This window comes from Triticum urartu, chromosome 2A, assembly GCF_056163025.1.
Source record: "Triticum urartu cultivar PI428250 chromosome 2A, HENAU_Tu73, whole genome shotgun sequence".
NCBI lineage: Eukaryota > Viridiplantae > Streptophyta > Magnoliopsida > Poales > Poaceae > Triticum > Triticum urartu.
Genome location: NC_141874.1, coordinates 2,226,713 through 2,241,191, shown reverse-complemented (window position 1 = coordinate 2,241,191; position 14,479 = coordinate 2,226,713). Strand labels below are relative to the sequence as shown.

At 36.5% G+C, this 14,479-nt stretch overlaps 2 pseudogenes; one reads left to right on the top strand and one right to left on the bottom strand.

Moving 5' to 3' along the window:
* LOC125529887 (disease resistance protein Pik-2 pseudogene) overlaps positions 1–14,479 on the top strand; it is a 257,570-nt pseudogene that overhangs the window by 111,244 nt on the left and 131,847 nt on the right.
* On the bottom strand, positions 2,191–3,575 carry LOC125541103 (uncharacterized; annotated as a pseudogene).

Sequence of the window (14,479 nt, the reverse complement as noted above, 5' to 3'; positions counted from 1 at the left end):
AGCTATGTGTTTGATCTCTCTCTCTCTCTCTCTCTCTCGTGTTCTTGATTTGGCATGATCTTGATGTATCGCGAGCTTTGCTATTATAGTTGGATCTTGTGATGTTGGAGTATCTAGGTGACATTAGGGTTTGGTTGATTTGTGTCTTAAGGTGTTATTCTAGTACGAACTCTATGATAGATCGAACGGAAAGAATAGCTTCGTGTTATTTTACTACAGACTCTTGAATATATCGATCAGAAAGGATAACTTTGAGGTGGTTTCGTACCCTACAATAATCTCTTCGTTTGTTCTCCGCTATTAGTGACTTTGGAGTGACTCTTTGTTGCATGTTGAGGGATAGTTATATGATCAAATTATGTTATTATTGTTGAGAGAACTTGTACTAGTGAAAGTATGAACCCTAGGTCTTGTTTCCTAGCATTGCAATACCGTTTACGCTCACTTTTATTAATAGTTACCTTGCTATTTTTATATTTTCAGATTACAAAAACCTATATCTAGCATTGCTGTTTTTAATAGAACTTGCACTAGTGAAATTGACTTCAAGAAAGCCTATGACAAAGTCAAATGTTATTGACGAAGTCAACCAGTCTTTTCTTCAACAGACCCTAAGAAAGAAGGACTATTTCGAGAAAACGCATGCGTGGGCCAATAACTCGTCTCTAGAGATAGTGTGGTTATAAAAGTCAATGATGGCGTGGTCTTTACTTCCAGACAAAAAAGAGACCCCATCAGGGTGGTCCACTTTCTCTGATGTCAACCATTATATTCTAATTGAGTGTGCTAAACAGGATGACCAGATTACAAGACTTGTGCCACATCTATTTGATGGGGCCCTCTCCATTCTAAAACACATTGATGACACGATTCTTGTTATGGAACATGAGCTCGAAAAGTCTAGAAAGTGAAACTTCTTCTTTCAGCGTTTGAGAAGATGTTGGGTCTTAAAATTATTTTTTGTACAAGTTGTTGAAATATATTGTCGGCCTCTCTTCATCAGTTCGGACTTTTGAAGCAACTGGCTGGAGCATGAATTCGATATGGTATTCGAGCCAGGAGATCTTGAGTTCAAGACAACTTATGTCATGTTGCCACCAATCCACAAACTCCTACCCGTCGACCCATGAAAGTGATAGGGTTCGACCATGGCAGTGGTCCATTTGGGTCTCGTCTAGTCTCCTCTACACGACAGTCATGACCTCCTGCAACGACAAAGTGCTTGTGTTCCTCCAGACTAGGTGGAAGCTTCCCTCGTAGAAGATGATGTGATTGGCGTAGTTGTAGCCTGACACCATGTAAAATGTCGGAGCAGTACTAGTGGCTAGGTCAAACAGAATGTTTGTTGAGGGTAGCATGGGCTCTACGGTGGCCGGTGGCACATTCGGGTCTTGTGCTCTTGTCCCTGTTGGGCTTTCCCAGAAGGAAGAAGGAAAACGCACGCACACGCACACGAGAAGGAAGAAGAGACGCGCACGGACTTGGCACATACACAACTTATGCTGTTTTCTTGTATTTCTTCTCGACTAACAGAACTGATTACAAGTGTTTTTGCAGGGAAATATGATCACATCTGCAGATTACTATCACATATTTTTTTCGAGAATTATTAGTAACACATATTACTAGGATTTATTACCACATCTGCAGATTACAGCCCATTTGGTGGAAGAATCAGATCAGATATAGCGTGCAATGATTGAGAACCATTCTGCCGTTTGTGCTAGCTAGTGCATCATGAGCCAAACCTTCCCTAGAAATATAATGTTTATATCTCCAAAGCCCGTGTGAAATCACAAGCTGAGTAAGAAGGATTTCACTTGTAAAAACAGCAAGAGAGCAACTAAGACACACGTGCTGAAGCAAACCATTGTACAGAACATAATTAACCGGCAGCCATAGGCTTAGCTTCCATTGCATAAAACAAAGAGGCAAAAGACGATATGGACTACAAACCAACAACTTACCCATGCAAATTATTTTAGTAAATTGTAGTATAAACTAGAGCGGACTATTGGCCACTGCAAGCAATTGCGCTCAGCCGGATCTTCAGTGCATTCATATCAAACTCTTGCTCACGCCTGACAAGAATCGCATCCACCAATGTCGATGAGTCTCCATCATTGTTCAACGCCCTGTGTTGTGTGTGTTCACTGTGGACCCTTGCTTTGGGTTTGATTGAACTCTTCTTCATGCATTTGCATTGCAGTTATTCACTACCTTGTCGCTCAGAAAGTACCAGCAGATTGTGCTTCCTGGAGGCCCGGGAGTGACACCAGCCACAGTGGGAAGGCAAGGTGTGGACCTCTTGGTTTCCATGTCAAAGACCATGCCCCGATCCCTACCCCTCCCGCCGATCCAGTACACACAGTCACCCTTCAGGCCGGGAACACCTTTGGCATACATCGACACCGCATTGTTCCTCCCAACAAACACAGAGTAGCCCCCCAAGTTAGTCACAGCATCCCAACATGGGCGGCGCTGGGGATAATACTTGAGAACAAATATCTCATCCTCCCCTACGCGGCAGCAACCGCCTGCTGGGAGCGACAGAGTGACCATGCAACTTGTGTTCCTCCAGATTTGGTACAGGTTACCCTCGCAGGAGACTAGGTTCTTGGCGCTGGTATAGCCTGAAATCGTGTCGTACGGTGGTGCAAAGCTAGTAGTGGGGTCGAACGGAAGGTTGGTTGATGACAACAGGGGTTCGATTGTGGCCACCGGTGCATTTGGGTTCGGTCCGGTCTCCGCTACACGATGATGGCCACCTGCTGGCAGCAGCAAAGTGGGTGTGAAACTCGCGTTCCTCGGGAATTGGTACATGTTTCCCTTGTAGAAGAAGAGGTGTTTGGCGCTGGTATAGCCCGCCACCATGTCGTATGGCGGAGCAGAACTAGTGGTGGGGTCAAATAAAAGGTGGGCTAAGGATTGAAGCGGCTCGACCATGGTCGGCAGTGCATTCTGGTTCGGTCTGGTCTGCCCGTGACGACGCTTCGGCAGATGGACCACATAGACGTCTCCACGCCGAGTGAGGCAATAGACCATGCCTTCTTCGTGGTAGATGAGATCGGCGAGGTGGTCCTTGCCATCGAGCCGGACGGGGTCGAGAATGGTCCACTGCTTGTCTCCCCCGACAATACAGGCGAGTCTGTCGACATCGAACATGGCGACGATGATGAAATCATGCCTTGAAGTATTGACATCAAAGACAATCTTGGAGACTAGCCTGCTCACGCACATGAGTGCCGGCAAAGAGATCTTGAGCATGAGGGCCTCAAGCTCAAGGGGCGGCGCACGGGGAGCGAATCAGCAAAGGCGATGTTGGGGACGGGGCGTCCATCGATGGCACTGTTGAAGACGACGAGCAGCGACGGGGTTGGCGGTGTGAGCGTGCGGCGCCAAGATCCACAAGTGCCCCGCGCACTGGCGTAGCACTTGAGTTCATGGAGGATGTCACCTACGCGGTGGAGGAGGTCGGCCGGCAGGTCCGCCCAGGGCCCGAACGGTAGCAATGGTGTGGTAATGGGTGGAGTAGTGCTGGTTAGGCCTAGGGTTTCTGTTGGAACAGAGGCCATGATGAAGATTGTGAAATTTTTCGCTTTCAGAGAAGTCCCCTCCCCTCATCTAGAGGGAGAGAGGCGCTTGTGTTATTCGTTGGAGTGAAGACTTACATGAGAATGAAGCCGTTTAAATTAAACCGAAAAACATGAATAATCCGGAAAACCTTTATCCGCTAATAGCCTCCTCGCAAGGCACGTGTTCCATCCGTTCGGTCCAACACTCGCATGAGAATCAAAAAAATATAAATTATATCAAAACGTAGCTAATCTAGCAAACATTTACTATCCAATAGTCCTCCAACAACCGTACTGTGTTAAAAAAAAGTCCTCCAGCAGGGCATTAAGACGCACAAAGAATGAAATAATGGAAATTGAACAAAAGCATGCCTCATGCATCAAACATTTACTAGCCAATACTTCCCAACAAGGTGCTTGTCCAGTCGCGTTGCGTGCAGGCTCACACCAAAAAGTGATATACATTAAAACGAAAATGTCGCTAATCTGGTAAACATTTACAGGCCACACGGAATGGAAAGATATTAAATTAAATCAAAAGTATGGCTAATCTGGCAATCATTTAAGTCTAGTTTGGTTTCGATGTATATTTATAAAGGGTTCCTAGAATACCATGTTTTCTAGGAAAAAACCGTAGTCTAAAACACATGGAGTTGTTTGGATACAAGAAACACCTTGGTTTTGTAGGCCTGAGAAAGCCACACGCGTTGTCTCTATGTATACATCTATTCATAATTATTTTCATGTTTTCTTTGTGTTCTTGTTCCTTTTTCTTTTTTCTGTTTATCACTTTTAGCTCTTTATTATTAACTTTTTTTCTCTTTTTTGCTTTCCTTTTTACCTTTAAAATACATAAACATCTTTCTGATAAAATGCATGAATATTTTAAAATACATAGAAAAATTAGTAATATTTGATTACCATTTCATTAAAATAAATGGGCACTTTTATAATACACAAACTTATTGTAATTACTTTAATACTATTTTAAAAATGCATGAAAACGTTTTAATATTTATATTTTTTTAAATATGCAAACACTTTTTATAATACAAAACAATTTCTAAAATATGTGAACAGATTTTGAAACTATAGGATTTATTTTGAAAGAATATGTGAACATCTTTGTAATCACAAGAACATTTATCAAAATCCGTGAACACTTATTTTCAATCAGACGAAAATTTTAAAAAATAGGTTATCAACTTTTAATTATATGACCATTTTCAAAATAAAGTCAACAACTTTTGAAATATGTATGAATGTTTTTATATGTAAATTATCACACAATTGTTTTACTTTATTGTCAACTAATCGCTTTCGCTGATCGGTGCTAGTCTTTCCTGCTATGAATTTCCTAGGTTAATTATATGCAAATTTTGCCTGTACATCTAAAGCATTTTTATACACTGTTAACAGTTTGGACATAAATGATTAACAATTTCTAAAGACATGTTTTGGACATATTTTTTAATACACATAAACAAATATTCAAATCCAAGCTAAGCCTTCTTTAATGGTATCAGAGACATCTTTTACCTACACAAACAAATATTTTTCTTCGTACAAATGTTTTCAAAACATTTCATGAACTTTTTCTCAAATGGTATGAAACATTTTTTTAATTATCAAAACATTTTAGTTACACTGTACAGACATTTTACAATAATGTCAAGTATATTTTATTTTGGGTTTAGTTATATTAGCACTAATTTCAATTGCACGAATATTGTTTTTACAATTTCTTGAACGCATTTCTTGAACGCATGAGCAACATTTTTCAAAATTTCGAAATATAAAATATTTTCCCAATTTAGCAACAAAAAAAAGAGTAATAGAAAAACATGCGTTGGAGAGCCAGCCCTTCTGCCGTGTTGGACCGCACCTAAGGGAAGCAGTACACCAGACACTATTCCGCGCCTCAACGTCGGATATACTACAAATCACAAACCACCGCACACCCTCTACTGCACAATATTTTTAAATGTGCCAGCCCACGTATAATTGTTTCCAATCATTTGTTTCTTGGGATCCTTTACCCAATGATTTTTACTGCATTTTTTCTAGGCAGTTCTCTCCTGGTTATTCCCTGCCGGTTTTCTCATTTCGTTTCTCATTTCCCCTTTGTTTTATTTTCTATTCTTCTCTGTAAAAAATTTCAACTTATTCACCTATTGGTGAACTTTTTAGAAATTCGTGTATTTTCAAAATTTTGGAAACTTTTTCAAATCTGTGAACATTTTCCCCACTTTTTTGATTTTTTTTCAATTTGTAATGTTTTTTTTTCATTTTTGCAAACTTTTCCAAATGACGAACTTTTCCAAATAGTGAAATGTTTTCATATCCATGAACTTTTCTAATGGGAACTTATGTTAAAAAATTCTCGATCTCTTTGTATTCCTCAAATTTTTACTATTATCGATGAGTTTTTTTTTGAAATTGTGATATTTTTGGAAATTCATCATTCTTTTAGTTTTTTGAACATATGTGAAATTTTTCAGTGAAAACCTGAACTTTATAAAATCAGTAATCTTATTTATATATTATTCCTTATTTTGATTTTTTTTTCTTCATGTTGCAAAAGTCAAAGCTTGATCGGACTAATGGTCAACTGTTGACCGTCGACCAAATGCACCTTGGCAATAGCGACTGCAGTGCGTGTTTTAATGGGTCGGGCCATGGTTGCGGGCTAGCAGGATAGAGGAAAGACCGAGATGGGCCGTCCCAGACTCGCACAAGGCGACTGGCTCGTTGTTTTAGTTTTTATTTTACTATATACATCCAAATATCATATATAAACATATTCCAAAAATACTTTGCATAAAGCATTGAATATGTTGACCAAGCATTTCAAAAATGTTAACAAATTATAGAGAAAATATTTCTCATGTATACGAAAAATGCATAAAAATATATGCAATCTTTGTGAAAAGATATTGGCAATGTACTTAAAAAATGTTAAATGAGTCTTTGAAAAATGTTAAATGAGTATAGAAAAACTTTTGACCATGTACTTTACAAAGGTTAAACTTGGATATAAAAAATGTTAAATGTGTATAGAAAAATGTTGAACTTATATTAAATTTTTATTAAACTTGTATTTGAAAAATGTTGAATGTTTATAGAATTTTGTTGACCATTTAGTCAAAAAATGATAAAATGTTATTTCAAAATATTAAATTTGTATATTAAAAATGTTGACAATGTATTACAAATGTTAAATTTGTTTTCTAAAAATGTTAACCATGTATTTTGTTAATTTATCATTGTGTATAAAAGCAATGTTAACCTTGTATTCAAGAAATTTTACAATTGTATTTAAAAGTTTAATCATTTGAAAAAATGTTAAATGTGTAAAAAATGTGAATCATGTATTAAAAATGTTATTTTGTTACTTTAGAAATGTTAATCAAGAATTTGAGAAAACTTGTATTACAAAAATGTATTAGATATATAGGAAAAATTGTATAGAAACCTAGTGAAACCCGAGAGAAAAGAAGAAAATTGGATGAAAAACAAACAAACAAAACCAAAGTAAAATGAAGAAAAATAAGAAAGAAAAGAGACCAATGAGAACCATGGAAAGAAAAAGGAAACCAAATAAAAATAAAGAAAAATAAAAAAGAGAGAAAAATGAAGGGAAGCTAATCAAAAAAAAGGAAAAAAGGAAAAAATCTGGAAAAGCAATGAAAAAACCGGCTCAATCTCTTTCCTTCAAGTGTGCACGAATGGGCTGGCTCGATTACTGACAGATTCTACCCTCTCAGCTAGAGCAAGATATATATAGGGGACCGCCTATACAGCCACGGGAGGGTCGGCCCATGTGCGTGGCGGGGAACCCCTTGTTTTTTTATCCTTTTGTTTTCTGTTTTCAGCTTTATTTTGTTTTTAAAAATAATTAGTATTTCAGAAAAAGTTACAAAATTTCCAATTGTACGTGAATTCAAAAATTATTCACAATTTGAAGTTTTTTCAGGAAATGATAAATTCTCAAGTATTCGATAAATGTTCACAATTTCAAAAATAATGTTTGTTCATTCAAAAAATGTTTATAATTTCATAAAATGTTCACGATTTGGAAAACTGTTCACGATTTCAGAAAAATGTTCACGATTTCAAAAAAGAGAAACAGAACATTAAATAAAAGAGAAAAAGGAAAATGTTCACAATTTCAAAAAAATGTTCATGATTTGAAAAAATGTTCACGATTTAAAAAAAGGGAAACAGAACATTAAAGAAAAGAAAAAATAAAAATGTTCCTGATTTCAAAAAAGTGTTCATGATTTCAAAAAAATGAGAAACAGAACATTAAAGAAAAGAGAAAAACAAAAATTTCAGAAAAAGAGAAAACAGAACATTAAAGAAAATAGAAAAAGGAAAATAATTAATCAGAAAAGGTAAAACAGAAAAAGGAAATACAAAATAAAAAACCAGGTCTGGGAAGGTTCTAGAACATTCCCAAAACCGGTGGGGAGGAATCCCTATAGGAACCCGTAGACATAGGCGCCGTAGTAAGGTGGATCCTATTTGCCTTCTCCATAGAGGACCGAGGTGGACCGGCCAGTTTTACGGCAGCACCACGATGTGCTCGCTGCAATTTATTTGTTTTCTCTCTTTTTCATTTGCCTTTTTTCATGATCATTTTGGCTTTTCTGGTGTTTTGTTTGTTTTGTTTTTCTGCTTTCCGTTATTTCATTATTTTTTTCTTTTTCTTTTTCTTTAATGCATGGTTAACAATATTTTAATAGATGGTGAAGAAATCATTAATATATGATGAACACAATTTATATAGAAACTAAACAATTTTTTAATATACAGTGAAAATTTGCAATATACGCTGAGCTTTTTATCACACGATGAAAATTATTAATTGTAAAATAAAATTTTCTAATACACGTCAAACAATTTTCAGTATATGGTGAAATTTTGAAGTATACGGTGAACATATTTTAATATACACTGAATTTTTTAGACACGCACTGAACAAATTTCTGAAATACAAGTTGAGTTTTAATATTTTTTGGCATATCTAGCATCATAGAAAAAACAGCCAGGTTTTTTTGCGAGAAAAACTAACTAAAAAGCTGAAGAGAAGAAATCGCCTCCCAACACATAATTAATAAATTTAATGATTTTGCCTGGGTCAGCGGGACAATTCAGGACATTTTTAAAATGCATAAACATTTTTTGAGAATACATGAATATTTTATTAAAATTGTGTCAATTCTTTTTAAAAAATTGTGAATATTTATTTAACAAATGATGAATAATTTTAACAAATGATATGATCCAGCCACTTGATAAATTGTTTTCGAACTATTTGATGTATAAATAGTTTATGTGTGATAAACACTTTTAATACACGGTGAATTGTTTGAATTTTATGGTGAACATTTTAGTGAAACAAGGTGAAAATTTTTTGAATACCTAATGAACATTTTGTATACATAATGATATTTTGACCAACTTAATAAAATGGATATATTTTCAAATCTAAATATTTTTGAATACCCTGTGAGCAGTTTGAGATACACGTTATACAAATTTTAAATACTTGTAAACATGTTTTGAAATAAAAATTTTAAATAGTTGATAATTGTTTTTAAATACAAATAATTCCTGAAATGCATGTCAATTTTTTGGGTAAAATTTATTTATAAATAAATTTAAATAGTTGATAATTGTTTTTAAATACAAATAATTCCTGAAATGCATGTCAATTTTTTGGGTAAAATTTATTTATAAATATATTTACTGTAACAGTCCTAAAAATAGACAAAATTTAGAATAAAAATGTGAGAAATAGCTGAAAAAAAACCATGCATTCATCGGCTTGTCCTTCAGTAGACGGCCTTGTCCTAATCGTGCATTAGGCCTGGCACAACTAGGGGTGCTACAGGCGTTGCCTATATAGGCCCTTCGTTCCATATTAGTTGACGCTCAAACAAATGTATGTAGCATTGAAATACGTCTAAATATATTCGTTTGAGTGTCAACTAATGTGGAACGAATGTAGTAACAATTTCATCAAAGGAGAGAGAAAAAATACGAGGGCAAGTAATAGTCGTAAGTATATGTTCTATGTCAATTCAGTATAACATCATTTGCAAACATTCTTCAGCTTTTCTATAACTTGACCTTTTCTGTAGAGTGCAGCTTGCCAGGCAATACAGTGTCAGAGTTACAAAAATATAACAACGGAACACTACAATGGCCTCCCAACTCAACCTCTAGTGTTACTAAGAATATCTACACAAATAATCAGCGGCTAACATCGTGAAATAGTTATCAAGCTGCAACCTCTTTTCCAAAAGCTCCACCAGCTGTTCAAGTTGGTAATGTACTCGCCGAGTTTGAAGCCTCAAAATAGCGGTTGTAGGACAGAGATAATTAAATGGTGGAAAACCAATTATTTTTAAATATATGAACTAGAATTGGCATGGGAATTGAAAAAAATTGTGAAAGCAAACCAAGAGAGTCAATTATAGCTCTTCTTATGTTACAAATGTTGATAGGATTATTTAGAATACAGTTTCTATGCTTACCATATTACCCGCCCCCTCTCTCTCTCTCTTACACATACACCCACACACATACACATATTTGTTTTTGGTTTTTGATAATGGCGGAACTCATTTCCCTATGAGCCTTCTCTACACCGATCGATGCACTGTTACGAACTATCGCTACCAACACGTACTTCTGGCTTGTCCCTGGCAGGCTGATTTGGTTTGTTAGGGCATGTACAATTGTGCTATCTTAGAAGTGTCATGTGTGATAAATGCTGCGGTGGAGGAGAGAGAAACCATAAGAAAAGTCTTGTTTTATCTTAATTAAGAGATGATCTGAAAGTGCGTTATATCGACTAGAGTGGGGGGGGGGGGTGAATAAGCGATTTTTACAAATTCGTCACTGAGGAATTTCAAGGTGAGGAAATTTCTAAGCAACGAACTACTTAGCAGCGGAGTACTCATTCGGGAGCCCCCGCAAGGGTCACTTGGGGTGGGCTGGGAGCGTGCCACTTGGCACGCTATCAGCTGCCGCCACGTGTCGCACTCTAGATGCTCCCTCCGGATTTGTTTTTATTTGCATTTTCGACATTCAGATGTCTTTTTTTAGTTTTCCCTGATTTTTCTTAGGTTTTGGATTAAAAAAATTTGGGGAAAAACATTTTGATGCAAGAAAAGACAAATTTTTCCTCTTCCGCAAGAGGTACACATTTACTTCTCGTGAAGGCATGGATTTGCTTACGCGGGAGGCACGGCCGTGACTCTAGCAAAAGAGGCATGGCCGTGTCTCTCGTAAAAGAAAAAATGTTTTCTTTTTTTCCTACCACGAGAGGTACGGATTTACTTATCCAGGAGGCACGGAGTTGCTTCCGCGGGAGGCATGGTCGTGCCTCTCGGAAAAGGAATAAAACACGTTTTTTTCCTCCCGCGAGAAGCATGGATTTACTTCTCGTGGAGGCACGGATTTGCTTATGTGAGTAGTGCCTCTCGGAAAGGAAAAAAAACGTGTTTTTTCCTTCTACGAGGCACGGATTTGCTTCTGCGAGAGGCACGGTCATGCCTCTTGGAAAGAGAAAAAACGTGCTCCCGCTTCAGGTTTTTTGTTCGGTTTTTTCGTGAAAAAAGTTCATTTAAACCAATGAACATGATATTTAGCTTTGAAGATCTCAACACGAGGAATCCAACAATGAAAACGGTTCGAGATTTGGACATATGGTTTGAGAGATAAAATGTTTTGATTAAACGAATCTACGAAAATGGGAAAGCTTGCAGGTTGCGACAAACGGTGCATATGCCGTGCAACACTTGTCGCAACCGACCTTTCCAAAGAGTACTTCTCAACTAGTGATTTCGTCTAAACAGAGGGAGAGCTAACGAGCACAATTGATGGGATACCCCTATATCTGCATTCTGCGAGACAAGGGAACAATCGTTGAAGGGTACCACGAGTTGGGCATGCCTAGGCGCACGGGAAACAACAACCTTGTTTTCTTTTTTTTCATGTTTTTTTGTTGTTGTTTGCTTTTTTTTATTTTTTATACCTCCAAATATTATAAATCAATACATTACAGAAATCACTCTACATAAAATATTTGAAAAATGTTGACTAAACATTAATAAAATGTTAAATTTGTATAGAGAAAATGTTTATCACGTGTGCAAAAAATCTGTACAAAAAATGTGTATGAATTTGATCATGTATTTATATCAAGTGAATAGAGCATCTGAAAAAAAATATTGAACAAGTGTTTGAAAAATGTTAAGCAAGCATTTGGAAAATACTAAATGCATATAGAAAAAATGTCGATCATTTATTAAAAAAGTGATGAATTTTTTTATCAGGTATATAAAAATGTTAATCAAGCATTTGAAAAAATGTTTAACAAGTATTTGAAAAATGTTAAATGTGTATAGAAAAAATGTTGACCATGTATTAAAACATGATGAATTTTTTTGACCATGTATATAAAAATGGCAATCAAGCATTTGAAAAATGTTAAATGCATTTAGAAAAAAATGTTGACATTGTGTTAAAAAATGTTAATATTGCATTTGAAAATGTTAATCAAGCAAAAAAGAAACAAAGAAAAAAAATTAAAACAAAAAAAGAATCAAAAAATCAAAGAAAAAAATGAATAATAAAACGAAACAAAATTGCAAAATAATAAAAAAACAAAAAACCAGAGAAGAAAAAAGAAACAAAAGAAAACGAAAAAAGCATTGAAAACTAAAAAAGAAGAAAAAGGGAAGAAGGAAAGTGTGTGAAACCCGGCTCTTTTCCTTCTAGTAGGTCGCACCCTATGTATTGTACATGGACACGATGTTGGCGCAGTGGCTAACAGTGCCTTGAAGCAATGAGGAGATCCCAGGATTGATCCCTCACATGCACCCATTTTAACTCTTTTTTTTCTAAAAAATATGCACTTGTGGGCCGGCCAGATACTGTAGCGTTCGACGCGAGAGGTTCTTCTGTCTCGCTTAATGCAAGATATAACACTCGCACAATTGATGAGAAGAAGTAGTTATGACGCATAAGGGAAAGGCCAAGGAAAGGTATTTGAACTAATAGAGAAGATGCCGTCACATGAAATGGCAGAGGTGGATATGGCATGCCGGAGGAAGGCCGTCCGCGAAAAACTCTTTCAGAGTCCACTTGCAACTCACATGTTTAACATTATTCAAATGCTTGATTAACATTTTTCAAATACATGATTCACATGTTTTGAATACATGCATGGTAAATATTTTTCTTATGCACACTTGTAAGAAATTTCAAATGCTTGACTAAAAAAATTCAAGTACAAGATTAATATTTTCTAACACATGGTCAACATTTTTCTAAGCATATTTAACATTACAAATGCAATATTAACATTTTTTAACACAATGTCAACATTTTTTCTAAATGCATTTAACATTTTTCAAATGATTTATTAACATTTTATGTACATGGTCAAAAAAATTCATCACTTTTTTAATACATGGTCAACATTTTTTCTATACACATTCAATATTTTGCAAATATTTGTTAAACATTCTTTAAAATGCTTGATTAACATATATATATATATATATATATATATGATAAAAAAATTCATCACTTTTTTATTACATGATCGACACTTTTTCTATACGCATTTAGTATTTTCCAAATGCTTGCTTAACATTTTTCAAACACTTGTTCAATAGCGGTGAAGTGCCCAGTTAGGAACTTCACTTGATGCACTACATCGTGGTTTAATATTTGAAGCTTCTTTTGTCGTGAAGAAAATGTTAGGCTCGGTCGGTTTTCTTCTCGTACTGAAGCATGGAAGCACTCTTCAAGTTGTTTGTTCGATTTTATTTTATCTAGATGGAGGCATATACACCATCTTGAAAAATACAACAATGGATAGGTTTCTCACTTTCTTTCAGTGGGAAGTAGCACAATCTTCTGTAATTAAATAATTATTGTGTTGCTGCTTCAAATCAATAATAGGTTCAGCAAGCCTTTGCTAAGCATTAAACTTTCAGCTTCAAACTTATGTGTTTTCTTCCAAGTGTTGTATATGTATTGCTGCTGCTAAATACTCATCTCGGGTATGATGGATGTTTTGTACTTAAATAATCAAATAGCTGATATATTTCGTTTTCAACGCAAAATTTGTTAAATGCAAGATTTGTGCATGGATGTATAGTGGTTGCCAGTTTGGTCAAATACCTTCTAACCTATGGCAGTAGATCACCTGCCCGCGCCTGGATGGCAGATTAGTGCATGGATGTATAGTAGTTGTAAAACCTCTAATGTTGTCCCTGTAGCCTGCTTCGCACATAATTCGCACAATAATTCACTTCTAATGACATTGTGGTGGAGGTGCTGATGTGAGCACACATGGAGGAGAAACAATTATCAATGTATGCCATGGAGTACACTGTACAATACCAAAGAAGATACTTAGGAAGTTGCGGGCTACCTTTACAGAGCAGCGGTGGTTATGTCTTTCCCGATGGCGAGCGTGGCGATCTTGTGGGAGACGGAGGACACCGACGACCTTCACGGTGGACGGCGACCTTCACAGGAGAAAAGGCCATGGGGAGCAGCAAGATCAGGGAGAAAAGAACTGAGACCTTTGACTGTTAATATGTTCCCTTGAGCTGAGGGCTCGCTGACTTCATTTCTGGGGATGATGAAGATGATAAGCATCATCACATCTCGCCTCGATGATGTTGTTGGGATATGCACTGATGCGGGGAATGAAGCGGTGGTTACGTCCATGCCTTGAGTTGTCTGAGTGATTGGCGGCGGCAGATCCCGCCTTAGAAAAAACCGGGGGAGGGTGGACATGGGGACGTGAGGGGAACACGCATAGACTTGCACGATGGGGTGGCAGTTGCGTGGGTGGAGAGAGCGACGTG